Source organism: Ceratosolen solmsi, unplaced genomic scaffold (assembly GCF_000503995.2).
Source record: "Ceratosolen solmsi marchali unplaced genomic scaffold, CerSol_1.0 scaffold7, whole genome shotgun sequence".
NCBI lineage: Eukaryota > Metazoa > Arthropoda > Insecta > Hymenoptera > Agaonidae > Ceratosolen > Ceratosolen solmsi.
This window is the reverse complement of record NW_011948413.1, coordinates 5,665,286-5,681,392: the sequence shown is the minus strand read 5'-3', so window position 1 is coordinate 5,681,392 and position 16,107 is coordinate 5,665,286.

Sequence of the window (16,107 nt, the reverse complement as noted above, 5' to 3'; positions counted from 1 at the left end):
TAATTATAATCGGTATAAAAAAAAAAACGATATTACAATCTTACTATAAAATTCAAAATATATTTGTATATAAAGGCTTCTAACAATTGCTTTGTTTTTGTTGGCGGATATTTAAAGAAATTAAATTATTTCAAAGTATCATGTAAATGGTAAATAATATAATTTCTACCGGTGCTTTCATTAGCATTGATGTTAATAGTTATAATTCGTTAAAAACAATGTTCATAAAATGGAATAACAATTGATTTTCTTAACGTAATTTTACTTCCTTGATGATGAATTAATTTTAACAACTTTTAATGCGTTACTTATACATACTTTGTTCTACTATGTTTCTTTTCATATGATATATTTTTTATGCTAATATGCTATTATCCATTTGTTATTGATGCGTAACATCACGATGACAATATAACAAGAGTAGCGATATTTAAATTCGTAATCTATTTCGAATTCCCTTTTCGAAGTGAAATTTTTCTAGTAAAAAAGACTTTCTGCTACGCTGTAATTGGATCAAAACTATATGTTTCAAATTAAATAACAGAATTCGCGTACCTGTTTAGAAGAAAAATAATCTCAAAGTCATGACAGAAATGTTAAAAAATTTAATGAGCTTAAGAATTAAAGTAGCTAACAGTTTTCATGGGGAATGGCAGACTGACGTCGCACGGATTATCTAGACACCGAGTTTAACAAAAAGAGATATTATCCAAATAAGAACTTTGGTTAAGAGGTTTTCATGACATTTATAAGACAGTAGAGTTCTCAAAAGTGTCCTAAATAGCGTCTATTGCTGAATTGCCAAATTCAACAAAATTTCGTCTAAGTTTAAGCAAATAATGGAGCAAGGCTCTAGTGGCTGTGTATATTTGCCAAACTATGGAGTACCAAGAGCAGTTAGCAAGGACATAATTAAAGTTTTTAAATAATCAGTTTATAATAGTTATACGTTTTTCCTTCTATTCAGGGGAAAAAACCAATTAGCTTAAGAAATGCAGTAGTAGAAAGTTGTGAATTAGATAAAGTGATGCAAACAATTGAGATAATGGAATACGGCATTAGTAACCTCAAGGAATACGAAATACTAAATAAAGATGAAATATAAAAATAAATAAAAAGATATATATATATATATATATATATATATATATATATATAGCTAATGCGCAAGGTGATAATAAAAAATAAAATTCAGAGAAATAGAAATATCAAAATCAAGTTGGTAATTAAAAAAAAAAAAGTGTATTAAGCATTAGTCAATAAGCCACCCGACGATCTTAACTAAATGTACAAAACATCGTGGAATTTTTTAATCCTTTCTATATATATCGGAATAATAAGTATTGATAATTTCATTACGTGTATAGAAGTATTTTAATAAGGCGAAAAAATATTACTTAAAATTAAAAACACAACTCATTATATTTTTGATTTTACGAATAATTAATAATAATCAAAACTCTTTATGAAAGATGTTTCATCTTGATATTATAAATATTTAATCAATTATGAGTACTGCATTATAATTCTAATGTTATCTAATTCGAGTTAATTTATTTTGTAGATATTGCAGATAACAATGTCTTGTTAAGGAACATTACATTCAGCTGCTTCTCATTTATAAATGAAAAACTCGTGAAAAATATTCATCTTATACTGGTGGTTCAAGTACAGCCGAGCTAATGAAAGTCGCACCTTAGAATTCAATATTTTTAGATCCTTATTCACTTATTCCATATCATTTACTCGAAACAGCACATAAAGTAAAAGAATAGCCTTCCGCTTTATTTAATGATGTATGTATTTTTAAAGTTTTATTTTGATATTGATAAGAACGTCTCAAATACAAGCTACATTAATAGTTTTACTTTAACACAAACTAAAATATTGTCACATTTATATTTTATAAAATAAATGTACATACATTTAAATATTTTCGTATACAGAACTTCGGATAAATTTATTTCTCAACCAAGTAAAAGAAAAAAAGAAGAGTTTATAATGTATTGTTTAATAAAGACATTGGCGATTAAATAACAAATACAAATTCGGCCTAATGAATAATACAAATGAATAAAATTTAATTTTATATCCCGATAGTTAGTACTTATTAGCTTTTAATTGACAGCATTTATTTACTTATCATAATTATTAAATACCTACTATTGCATTAAAACATCTATGTAATTTTGAATTTGATAATTTCTCTAAAATAAACATTTTATTTAATTGGATATTATTGTTAATGTTGATATGGTACCAGTGACCGCTTCATGATTTAGTGAGACTGTGGAGGAGGTAGATTGTTCGTTGGTGAAATAGATTTCTGTATTTACCAATTGAGCTTTCGTGGCTTAATACCTCAGGTACACAAGTATATCTGTTGTCCATACAATCTATCCATATTTTAATCGGAGCGTATTTAAAATTTTGTTAATCTCCTTCATGCTCGTGGTATTAAATAAATAAAATAATAATCAGCGAATCTTTACATGTTTTCAATAGAGAATATTTTAGTAATTTGGCTGCATTACATTCAGTGTCGTTAGAAAGATGGCGCGGGTGGCATCTATTTTCTGTAATTATTATAACAAACCATCACTTATTACTCTATAATTGCACGATTTCCTTTTTTTTTTTTTTTTTTAAATACACAATTTTTTTTAATTTTTCAATATGTACTTCAGGTCTGACATACATCGGCGGATGTTCGACATGTTAGTAGCAGCTTTGAAAACATTTTTATTCTCATATGTGTATTTAAGTGCAAAAAATAAATAAATTTTTTTAATAAAATTTATATAAAATTACACATACTAGGTACACTTTATCAAATTTGATTGTCAATTTTGAAATGATTATTTACCCGAACTTATAAATAGTTATTATTTTTAAGAATTGTTTATACAAGCGTTAAGAGACATTTAGTTAGAGACACTTTTATTAATACAAGCTTTCGTAATAAATTCAATAAATTAAACAAAAATATATAAATAGAATTTGTACAACTGCTATGTATTTCAGATATAATCGTTATATTGAAATCAATTGCACAAGAAAATTTATTTCAATTTTTCTAAACTTCAGTATGTTTGATATAAAAATTATGTAACGAATCATTCAATTTATAGAGAAATTTTCATTGCATGCCTTTAATAATAATAAATCTTACCTTTTTTTTTTTTTTTTTTATCATTTTCTTCACTTTCAACAATCTACAAAAGACATGTAGAATAAAATCAAACGGTTAACAATTTTAATTTTTATCTTTTCTTTTAATCTTAAAAACTTGAATTTACCTGAATTAGAAATTATTCAACAAATACAATTAATTATTATTTGTGCTTAATTAATATATGTTTACATTAAAATTTAAATAAATTAATCAGAAATGAGATATTTAAATTCGAGATAAAAAATATCATGTAATTGGTATTAGAAGTAATAAATAAAGGATAGTGTAAAAAGAAAAATTTCTTATTTTTTATTATTTATATAGAAAATTTTTTTATTAGATTGACTAATTGCTCTCAAAGCTGTTGACTAAATCGTTTCAACACAACAGAATTTTGATGCATAATTATCATTTTTTTATTTTTTATGGACACATAACTTATAGATATAGTTGATATAATATGGATAATAACATTGATTATTGTTCAAAGAAATGTTAACATTATTAACATGAAAACAATATTAACATTAAAATAAAAAATTAATTTATTAAATTGTAATGCACGCTGCGAATAATTTGTAGTTAAGAATAGATTGTTTAGTTTAAGCGATTAATTGTTATACAAAAATTACTATTCCTTCCCCACTAAACTTATAGCGGCCTTGACAAGATTCAGGTTCGACAAAATCCTATTTTGCTAAAAATTGATTATAAGTTCAAATTCAAGATAAAATCATTGTAATTTTGTTTAACTTAGACAATGTTTCGATATTAAACATTATTAATTTTGCTGCTATATTAATGTATTTTTATAACGACGATAAATTACCAGTAAGATAAATAATAAATGAAGAGTTTGGTAAATCTATTATAATAATCACAATTGGTGAAATAATACATAATAGTATTTGCATTGGATACATTTTTGCTCCAACATTTTTTTGGATAAAGAACCCGTAGCTGTAAATAATAGCTATATGAGTGCTTAATATTGTTGACTTCTGTTTTTCTTTCATTTTTGTTCCATTCGTAAAATGCTATTGAAGTTGACTTAATCATATGTTATAATGGGAAAACGCTTTTTTCAGACTTAAAGTTAAAGCTTTTGTTCTCGCGAAGATGAGCGAGCACTTTAACGTCGTCCGGTTAATGTATCTTTTTTCAAGTTTATTGCAAATGCGCATATGTACATGGTATTTTTATCAACAAATTAATAGCAAAAAATATTCATAAAATGTGATTTATTTATTGATGGTGTATGTATTTCAATCACTTTAAATGCCTCTACGGTGTATTACGTATCACAAAAATATTGAGTATAGGATTCAACTATGGTAATACGAGTTACAAACTTGAAGTAATTTAAATTAATTTTCTCGTTTTACATAAAAATAAACATGCCAACAGTATTTTTTATATTTCTTTTTAATATCAATGATATGTAAAAGATAACAGTTTATTTCAATAATAATTATAACAAATCGTATAAATTATAGTTTTTCATGATAATTTACTTTTTCAATTGTAACGTTTGTTGATTCTATATAAAGCACTTTATTTATTTATTTGCAAATATTGGCACTGACTTCAAGTCATTTCAAATTTTGTGTATATTAATATATAGGCTATATTAAAACATTAACGTAATTAATAATTTACGTCACTATTTGATACAATTTTCAGCCTATGATCTTATCTTAAATTATTTATAGTAAATAACAATTAAGAAAATAAGTAACCAATGCCATATTTGATAAATACGGGTGTAGATGTGAGTCTGATGAAAAATTTACCTATTCATCGAAAAAGGATATTTTCGTAAATTCTTGTGGTTAAAAATAAATTACCTAATGTAATGGTAGAATATTTTATTAGAAATTCACCATTAATTACTTGCGGCTTAATAGTAAGAATACGCATTTTTATTGAGGAAAAAGTTAAGGAAATCCTTGCCTCGATTGAACTTGGCCCATTTTTGTAATCTTAGTTATTGAAAAAGCTTGCATTAACCTGATCAAGTGATAGTTTTAATCATTACCATATGTTAATATTTCATCACCTTCCATAACGCATTTAAGTAGTCTGAGTCATCGATGATTTTAGGCAATATTTATTCACTGACATTTTTGCAAATTCTTTCCCTTAACAAATCCATAATAATCAAATGGTTATAATTACGACTCATTACTTACCTACACGTTCATAATCATTATTTACCGAATGGATTGAATATTGAAAACATACTACACGATAAATTAACCTCTATAACTATTTTTAAATAAAGGTTTGCTAGTTCATTAAGATAATTTTCATTGTATAAAGTACTTTTTCATTTATGATCGATTAATTAATGTATTTAGTTCTTAAACATTATCATCGGTCCATTAATTGGAAATATTTATAAACTCTTCAAAACATTCACGGCAGAAGGTTAGTACAGAAATTTTTAATTATAACTCTATTAATTTCAATATATTATCAATGTCACTATTTTTTATATACATATTATTTTCAATTATATTATTTACAACATTAATAAATGTTGATCTGTAATGTTAATAAATTAAGTAAATATATATATATATATATATATATTAAAGACCTTATTGAAAATTTTTATATACAAATCAATAAACAAATGTTTTATCGTAATATTACAATAATTCTTCGTAAAACCATTTTCATTTTATATTGATTACATTCGAAATTCGCTATTCGCAATTTTAACTGTAGTGTATGCTGTAATTTCAATAAAGTTTGTAATTTGGGAACATTTGTAAAACTTTTATGGAAATAATTTCAATGTTTGCTACGTTTAAAATATATCTATTAAAATTTCATTCCTTTATACAAATTAAAAATTTGAATAGTATTAAAAAAAAAATGCATTCTTTGCTAGTTTAAACATTTTATTCTGCTTATATTACTTTTTTTATAATGTATAGTACTTTATCCACTGCATTACCATAACATATTATTTTGTATGGTACTTCTTACTTTTATCTTATTTTTTATGTTATTTTTATTACTTTGCATGTTATTTCACTATATTATACTACTTCATATATTATTAGATTACATTTTTAAGATTTATTTTTAAAAAACTATTGAGTAAATTTTGGCAAATTTACAGATGAAATATTATATCTCTATAAAATCAAGTCAATGAATGAAAAATGTAGGTATTGTTTAAATGACGAAAGAAAAGTATGTAATTACTTGGAGGCGACGGTTGAAAATCATGGAAAACTCCACAATTACGGGAATTTCGTTTAAAGTGTATTGCAAGGCTAAGCCGTGTAAACGCGTAGCCTTTTTTTTATTTTTTTTTTTTTTTTTTTTTTTTTTTTTTAATTATTTTAAATAAAATAACGAATAATTTCGAATCTATTTCTATTTTACAAGTATGATTAGAATGCTTTTAATTTATATTAAGTTATTATTTTTTTCAAATAATTTGTTACGAGATGTATGAGCTTGCATGAGTTGACAAATATTATAAATTGTAATCTTCTCTAATTACTAAAGTTTGTACTTCTAACTACAGCTTATCAAATCTACATGAACTGTCAATGTCGTGACACACCCGATTTTCTTTGAAATGTGGATATGTTTGAAACAGCGCACTCATTATGATAAAATGAGGCATCAGAATATTTATGTAATAAAAAACTTTAAAATAACATTGATTTTTAATAATTTTAAATAATTTATATAGAAGAAATATTTTTAAATTGCTTAAATTACAATTATCGTAAACTATTTAATTTTAATACCAGTTTATCAAGTAAATATAATGATGACTTGGAAGAGTTTAAAGAGTTAAATGTTAAATATAAAATATTTTCTAATAATTAACTATATTCGCAATAGTTTGACATAAATTTTAATAAGACTAAATGAATATCATTATTTTATAAATATAATCTTTAAATAGGTTAGTAATCTACTGGTATATTGTTCATAGTGATTAGTCATTATTTCCAGATATTAGTTATGAATGTTTCAAATAATGATTTAAAATTTAAACAACTCATTTCCTAATATTTCATTCAAATCTATATTAAATATGGTGTAAAAGACTAATAATTCGTGGCTTTTTAATAAATAGTAATACACATTCTAATATAACATGTACAATAGTATAATTAAAATATTATCTTCGCTGAAAATTCTTACAATTGCTTTATTCGGATATATCAGAATTCTTAAAGAATAAATATATTTATTATGTATATTTCATTTATATAGTATTTTTAATATGATTTTCATATAAAAAGAATATAAACTGCATTTGCAGCTAATGTAATTAATGTCAAAAGTTACTAAGAAATAATCATTTTCTAGAAGTACTTTATATTTATTTGCATACAAGATTAAAAATAAAATAAAAGATGAAAAATAATTGGTGTTTACGTAATGCATGTGTCACATTGATAAAAATATGACAAATGATTACTATTCAAAAGATTTTGTTAAAATTTTCAATTATTTTTTGTAGAAAATATTTGTAAATATAGTTTCGAATATTTTGATAAATTGTTTATAATACGTTTCGAAATTAAATTAATGTTTATATTATTTTATAATGTGATGTTGTTTTTCAAACATATCTGCATCAAATTAAGTGAAGGAATGGCAGAAAAAGTTTTATTCAAATTTTCATTCAACAAAATCCTAATATAATAATTTTAAGTATAAGTTGAGAAAATATTTTTAAATTAATGAATAAATTTTGTTTCAATTTACTAAAGACATTAGAAAACATTGAAAATATATTATTAGTATGATCAGTTGACTGAACGAAAATAGATAAAAAATTAAATACATTATTCTATTATGTATTGCATTAATGAAAAATTTTCTATTCTAATATTAATAAATAGTTATGCAATTAATTTATTTAATTTATTTATGCTAATTATATAATTAGATACAAAATATGTTAACTTACTTTTGTAAATAAATACAAATGTACATTAATTTATACGGTAAATCAGTTATATTGTTATAATTTATTTATGAACAATAGATGGGAAGAATAGTATTAATCTATTTGATAAGATTATTTTATTTAAATAATGTGCTCACTTACGTACGCGAAAAATATTAAATAGAGCAAATAATTTATTTGAGTTAACATCAAATATCTAATATTCATCGAACTGATTATTATTCTTATATTCCATAATTTTGATAATTATTAAAATAAATTAAGACTGTATTGGATTATTTAAAAGAATATGCGAAATAAAAATTTGAAGAATATAACAAATCTGCATGGGTAAATGTAATTATTGTCATATAATTTCTATTTTTATTTATGAAATTTTGAAGGAAAGTATATGTTTGATATTATTAATTTCATAATTTTGAAATAAAATATTAATTATTCAGCTGAAACAGTAATCTAATTTTTTTAGAAGAATAAAATCTAATTTTTCTGCTACTAACACTTCAAAATATTATTATTGGGTATGACATTTATATGCATAAATATACAAGAATACAGACTGATTGTCATAAAATTGATTAAAAACAATTTATAATTTAGCTCTAGAGTACTATTCAATCGGATAATAATTTCAAAACATTTATTATTCCGTTAAAAAGTATTTCCAAGATAATGTTAAAAGTGTAAAAAGCTACGAATTCTAATTTCACCACGATAGTATAAGAATATTAGTAGTGTTAGTAAACTGAGAGATAACGGCGCAAGTTGTGTGTATTTGTCTGTATGAGCGTGTGTGTAAACAACTACGTTGTTTAATCATAAATTACAAGAGATCGAAAAGTTCCGTCCATTGTTTTCACCGAGTCTCAATGGCTTAAATGTTCTGATAAAGATTAAAGCAGTGATGAAAAAATAATATTTTAGTATAATATTTACTTGGGTCCAAAGTGAGTTTTGTCCTTTAAATGAAATAAAGCTCGAATTACTAAGTGGATTGGGTGAGGTACGTAAACAATTTGCAAGCTCCTTATTAAACAGTCCATTGCATTTTCTGTGATATTGTCCGATCGATTATCTAAATTAAGACTCATTATTGCTGGTGCCTGAATTAGAGGAAGACGGGCTTCTTACGTTGCTAAAGTATTTAAGTTTTTTTTTTTTTCATCCCTTGTCTATTGTCTATTCGATGTTCGAAAATCGAAAACTTTTCAGATTATGAAGATTTTATGCAATAACGTATAAGCGGTAAATCTCCGTGCTGTATCGACGTCATCGATTGTCATAAATTTCGAATACAACAGTCATTTAATGAGAATGTACTAATAAATAAATTAATAAATCCTTAAGATTGCTTAACTAATAATCCTTAGTTGATATTAATATGGATAATCGATGTTGTGTATTATTAAATAAAGTATTTCATGCTTTTCTCTCTAGGTTAATAGATTATCATTTATGCAGAATATAATTTTGTAAAGTTACACGTATAAGCAAATCTTTCATCTTGCATTAAATGATAGTATCGATTAAACTCTTGAATTAATTTTGATAGCAACAAAAATACCTCTAAATAAATTTTATTACAATAAAGATTTTAAACAATCCTGAAAGAATAATGACTAATTTTACGTTAAATTAAAGTTCAAAGATATTAATAACATTTAATGTTTAATAAAGTCTTTCATGGATACTATGTTGTAACGTATCTGAATTTTATATTCTATATATCCACAATAAATAATAAATTAGATAATATCGTAACATTCTACACTCAATTTCTTTAATTTTAAAATATTGAAAACGTTATTTATACTTTCCTATAGTTTTAGCATATTTTTAATCGATATACAAGTGCATTGTGATATTAAAATTAACTATGAAACTTAAATGTAATTTGTTAACATACTGTCGATAAGTAGTTTAATTTTGGTATTTTTAATAATAATAATAATATATATATATATATATATATATATATACATATATACATACACACACGCACACGCACACGCACCCACGCTCACAAGCACACACACACACACACGCACACACGCACACACGCACACGCACCCACGCTCACACGCACACACACACACACACGCACACACACATATATATATATATATAAATGAATTAAGGCAATAGACGATTATGTACAATATTTCGTGAAATTCGAATAAATGCAATTTAACATTTTCTTATGACTTGAAATTCTATTTTTTTTTTTTTTTTTTAGAAAAGTTCTTTACTTAGAAATAAATATTAGTTTTCATTTGCAACTTTAAAATTGACCAAATAGTAAGTATACTATATTGTCACACATTTGAAATATTAATTCAATTAATAAAATTTAAAAAAATTAATACGTTTTTATATAAATAATATGAATTATATAAGGAATGATAATCGTTTTGAGCGCAATGATAATAATTTGTCGATATTTGAAAGATTTGTGTTTCTTAATGGAACGCGCATTATATTTACTTTATATATGATATAATTATAGTGTCTATATTGAGGGAAACATATAATTTCCTCTTATACGTTGCAATTTAGTAATGGATAACAATGTTTTAGAACGATATGAATTATGCTCGTAAAAACTAAAAAAATTGTGCAATTGTCATTTGAAAGATGAGATTTACGGTATAAAAGCTTGTTGCAAAAATAAGTGAGTCGTTGTGCATAAATTTTATTGTTGAATAAAGTGTGATATAGATGTATAAATGCCATAGTGAATAGTAATAATGGACAAGTTGTCTTTGGAAAGTAGCTTTATAATAAAGTACTCATTATTTTTATGCACGAGTGCAATTATTAATTCATATACGAATGAATACAATATCCAGACAAAATATTGCCAATGTAATCACTGCGTCTCTGTCGTTTGTATTTCTTATTCTTACACTGGCGAGTACTGCTCGTTTTGTTGGTTTCGTTGATCTTGCACAGTTAATTCTCGTATAGGAAACGGACTTGGACAAAAATCGACAAGCCTGCAGAGCGAATGAAAGTGAGAGAAAAAGATATATGGATAGATAGATAAATAGAGAGAGAGAGAGAGAGAAAGAGAGAGAGAGAGAGAGAGACAGAGAGCAAGCGAAAGAGCAGCAAACAGCCGCGTATAGTACAATTACCGCGCGTAGTGTCGAAGAACCCCCTTTTATATTAATAGTCAAGAGTGACTGTGACGATGATGAGGGCTTCGTAGGAAGGAGGGAGGTGTCCAGCTAGTACAGAGTCGAGTGAGCGAGCGAAAGGGCCCCGCAAGAGACATACATAGATAAATAGGTAGATACATAGATAGATAGATAGATAGATACAAAGATAGAGAGAGAGATGGAGCGTTATATACGTTTGATCGGAAAGGTTTTAAGCACGCGAGCGCGGAGAGGGATTCAAAATGATAGATAGAAGGACGGAATAGGATATATCGCGAGTGACGGGACCCACTCCCTCTCCCACCTCCTTCCTATAAGTGCAGCGCTATCTCCTTCGCGCACTCTCTCTCTCTCTCTCTCTCTCTCTCTCTCTCTCTCTCTATGTTTCTCGTCTCTGTAATTCAGATCGTATTGCAAGATTCAAGCTACGAATTATTCCGCCTAGAAGTTTGCTCCGAAAGCGCGCGATACATACTACGTCTGTATTCGAATACCGGTAGGGAGAGATAGATAGAGAGATAGTGATAATGAGAGAGATAGAGATAGAGATAGAGATAGAGAGAGAGAGAGAGAGAGAGAGAGAGTAACAGGGGGAGAGCATGAGCGAGGGAGAGAGACTGAGGAATTAAGAAGAAAAAGAGGGTCGCGTGGGTTCAAGAGCGTGAGGGAGGGAGGTAGATGGCTGGAGTGGGAGGGGAGGAGAGACTGCGCGAGCGAGAGAGTATCGGCATAGGGGGGCAGATGCAATATACACGCGCTCGCGCGTACACAGGAAGAAGACGATACTGTCCGCGTTGCTCGTTCGTCACGGTAGCGGTAGGTGAATATTGGCCCGTGGGCCACCGCAGCCGTAGAGGCCGACAAGAGACCGGCCGCGAGGTTCGTAATCCCCCAGGTCCGGGCTGGGGCGCGCCGCCCCTATCGTCGAGTCTTTGGGGAATCAGAAGAGCCGCGAGTCCGCGGATCGCGATGCTGGCGGGCGGCGGGGGGGGCCGCGGGAGTGCCAGTCCATCTACCGGTGAAGAGTCGGTGAGCCGACGACATGGCTCGGTAAGTGCGCGGTGAGGAGGATAAGCGGGACCAGGGCTCGAGGAGATTTTCAGGATTTGACCTGCGAGCGGAGATAATCAGCGACCGACGAGGGTACGGAGAGACTGCCGCGACGTAAGTACAACAATGTAACACTGATGCACTGCACACTGTATTCGGTCTGCCAATGGAGTGGGCCACGAGGTATGGTCGAGCTCATAGTAATTGATATGGATCGATATCATCGATCGATCATTAGCTACGCACCATTCCCAGTTTTCCCTTACTTAGCAGGGTCTCTCGCCCCGAACTTGCCGTTTCATTTGACAATAGACACCGAGAGAGAGAGAGAGAGAGAGAGAGAGAGAGAGAGAGAGGAGAGAGAGAGAGAGAGTGAGAGAGTGAGAGAGTGAGAGGGAGAGAGAGTGTGTGTGAGAGAGAGAGAGAGAGAGAGAGAGCGAGAGAGCGAGTGGGCGGGGGAGGGCGGGGGTATTAGGCTTCGGCGTAGGCACATGTGTACGTGTCCCAGAGTCCCGCTAGCCGTCACTGAAAATTTTGAATTGGCCGAGCTAAGCAGGGAGGGAGAATTTAGCGATCGACTCGCGCATATTTGAAAATGGTCGTTAATAGGCATCTTAGTTTATGGGAACACTACTATTCCCGAATAATCCGTTACGCCTTATTTAAGATATCCGGCGTTTGATCCGTTAATTAATGATCAATTTGTACGTCAGTTAGATAAGATATCAAATGTGTGATTAAATCTACAGTGTAATTGAATATGAGCAAATAATTTCACTCCACTTCAAGCCTTTCCCGCGCTTTTCATCTTTTCACTGTCGTACTTGGATAACGGCGAGTGAGAATCGCATTGATTAGCAATAATACAGTTGTACCGCCAATTATTCCATCGTCTGTCCGAACAGCAGGGCAATGGAAATATAATTATTTTGCGGAGAGGCGCGCGGACGCAATTTCAGTTAAACGGCGATACGCGAGAGGCTTCGAAATTTCGAAAAAACTCGTGTCGCGCGAAACGAATGAAATATTTGATCATTGAAGGAGGAGCAATCACAGTGGAAGCGTTCAACCGAATACGTTTCTTGTTGTGAAAAGCGCTTTTCCGCGGCGTAACTGAATAATCGGGGATTAAAGACCCGCGGAAACGTGCAAAAATTAATTGGCATTCATCCGATATGCGTTAAGGTAGACCGGATGTCGATTGGTGCAGTGATTCGATTGATTTGCTGAAGAGCCTCTGCTCGCCGTCGCCACGACTAGTGGTGAACTTCCGAGTGGCCCGCACCGTGTTAGTCGCTTATTACGTCGATCGAGGAGGGAGAGAGAGAGAGAGAGAGAATTAATCAGTCGTGGTTGAGTGGAAGAGTCGGCGGAAGAGCTGCTCGAGGTCCCCAAGACGCAGACTCGTTGATCTCACGCGGGCGATGCGGAATGTATGGATAGCACTAACATCGCTTCTAGAGAAATATTACAAGAATTCTAGAGGATGAGATGGTTCACACTCGATCGCTTACTCCACGAGATCATGTACCCACTGTCCGAGTCTTGTAAAATTATTTCCTTTTATGGTAAAAACCATATGCTTCACAACATCGCAATGAGATTTTCATTCGTTTACTTATTATTTTTATGATTATATGTCTGGTGCGGCGGAATATACATACAAAAATTGCCTACATCATAACGTAATGATGTATTATATTCAATGTTGTTTTATTTATTTATTTTTTTTTACTTTACGTAATGAGCAATACTTTGTAAAGATTGTCGACAGGCTACTTTGTGAGGTGAATTTCTTATTAGCATCGAACACTATATAATTCACCGAGTAATAAGTGATTTATTTATCAATCATTTTACTGCAATAACTAATAAGTCTGAAATTAAACTATTTCCTTATATATTATACGTTTGTTCTCAATGACAACGTAGCGCATATCCTACAATATAATAAAAAAAGATATTTTTATAAATTTTTTTATCTGTTCAATATGTCTTCAATACTTTCTATATAATATTGGTATGTGAACGAGTAAACGAGGCTCATAATTTTTTTTCAATTGATGTCTATTTTCGAAAAGTAATATTTACGCTATTAACAATCGACTCTTTGCCAAATATATTAAGTAAAAAAAAAATTTGTTTAATTATTACTTTAATTAATATTAACATTTGTATAATTATTTAGTTATTGTAGATGTTGCATTTAAACATTAAAATGCTGAAAATTATAGTTTTTTTTTTTTTATCAATACTGTTAGTAATAATGAAATTAATCATTTAATCTTCTTTTAATACATAATAATACAATTTAATAGTACAATTAAACAAATCTCCGATGTAATTTGGAATTCAAATTCTTACTAGTTCATAGGCAATTGTTTAAACAATTTTTAAAATAATAATTATATTATAAGTCGCATTAATTGAGGATTCAATATTATTGAAAATCACAATAAAGTGTGATAATTTCAATTTCGTATGAGCACATTTTAAATAATTTTTCTATTGTTTAAATATTGAATGAAAATTATTTTAAAATACGTACATTTATGATTTTCAAAATCTTAAAATAATTAATAAATTCAGGATATTTGAAAAGTAAAAATATTACATTACGATAATATAGTGTTTATTATGATAATGATTTAGATTTTTTGCAAGTATTAACTTGAGATATTATAACATAAAAATTATTATTTGCTCTTTTTTGCTTTAGCAATTATATTTATAATGGCCTACAACACTATATTTCATAAAGTTAATGTAAAATGAATTTTTTTATTTCAGACAATTGGTTTGTAATCTATAATATGTGAAATAAATATTATAGGATCAAAAGTTGTAAAATATAAATTTCAATAACATTCAAATGAAATACCTAAAGACAAAGAAAATTGAATACGCATTAGCATGCAGAGTGTGATTTATTTTGGTTTCATTATTTTTCATAATAAGGAAATATTATCTCATTAATAAATCTAATTAATTTATCTTAATTTTTAATATTAAAACAAGTATTGTCAACTCATGCAATATATCAAACATATAGTTCTTTATAAATTTCATCGTTATTTTACAATTATTAAATTATTAAACAATCTTATACATTACAAACATTATACATGTTGATCAATATACCCTAAAAATATTATATAATAATAAATTTTTAAAGAATAACACATAATATTATATATATATCAACAATATTTTTAAATGATTGAAAATATTAAAAATCATAATTTAAATATTTATATTTATGTATATATTTTCTTAATAACGATAACAAATTAAGTTTTCTTTTACCAACAGGTTTAATTTTATTAGTTTTTCAATTTTATTTTCCTATTTTAGATATATTTATAATCGCGTAGATTATCTATTAAAAAATTTAAATATCCATGATCATTTTAATTTTAATCTATAAATAAATATAAGGATTATGTTATAGAAATGAAGTTATTGTTATTGCAGCATTAAATTTATAAAAACATCACATACTTAGAAAATAAATGCAGACTTGCAGACTATTTAAAACTTTCTCAAATTGAAAGTAGTATGATAACGATAATTTTTTATGCATATGTGTAAGAAGAATTTTTTCATGTATGCAAGATGTATTTTGTGCGCGCGCACTATCGTGCGCGTGTATGTAGTTTAAAACATAAAATTACTAGAGTCTCTATAGTTTTATGAAGTAATATTGAATTATAAATATATAGAATATTAGTCAGAATTATGAATCGGTTAAAATAAATTACTTGCGA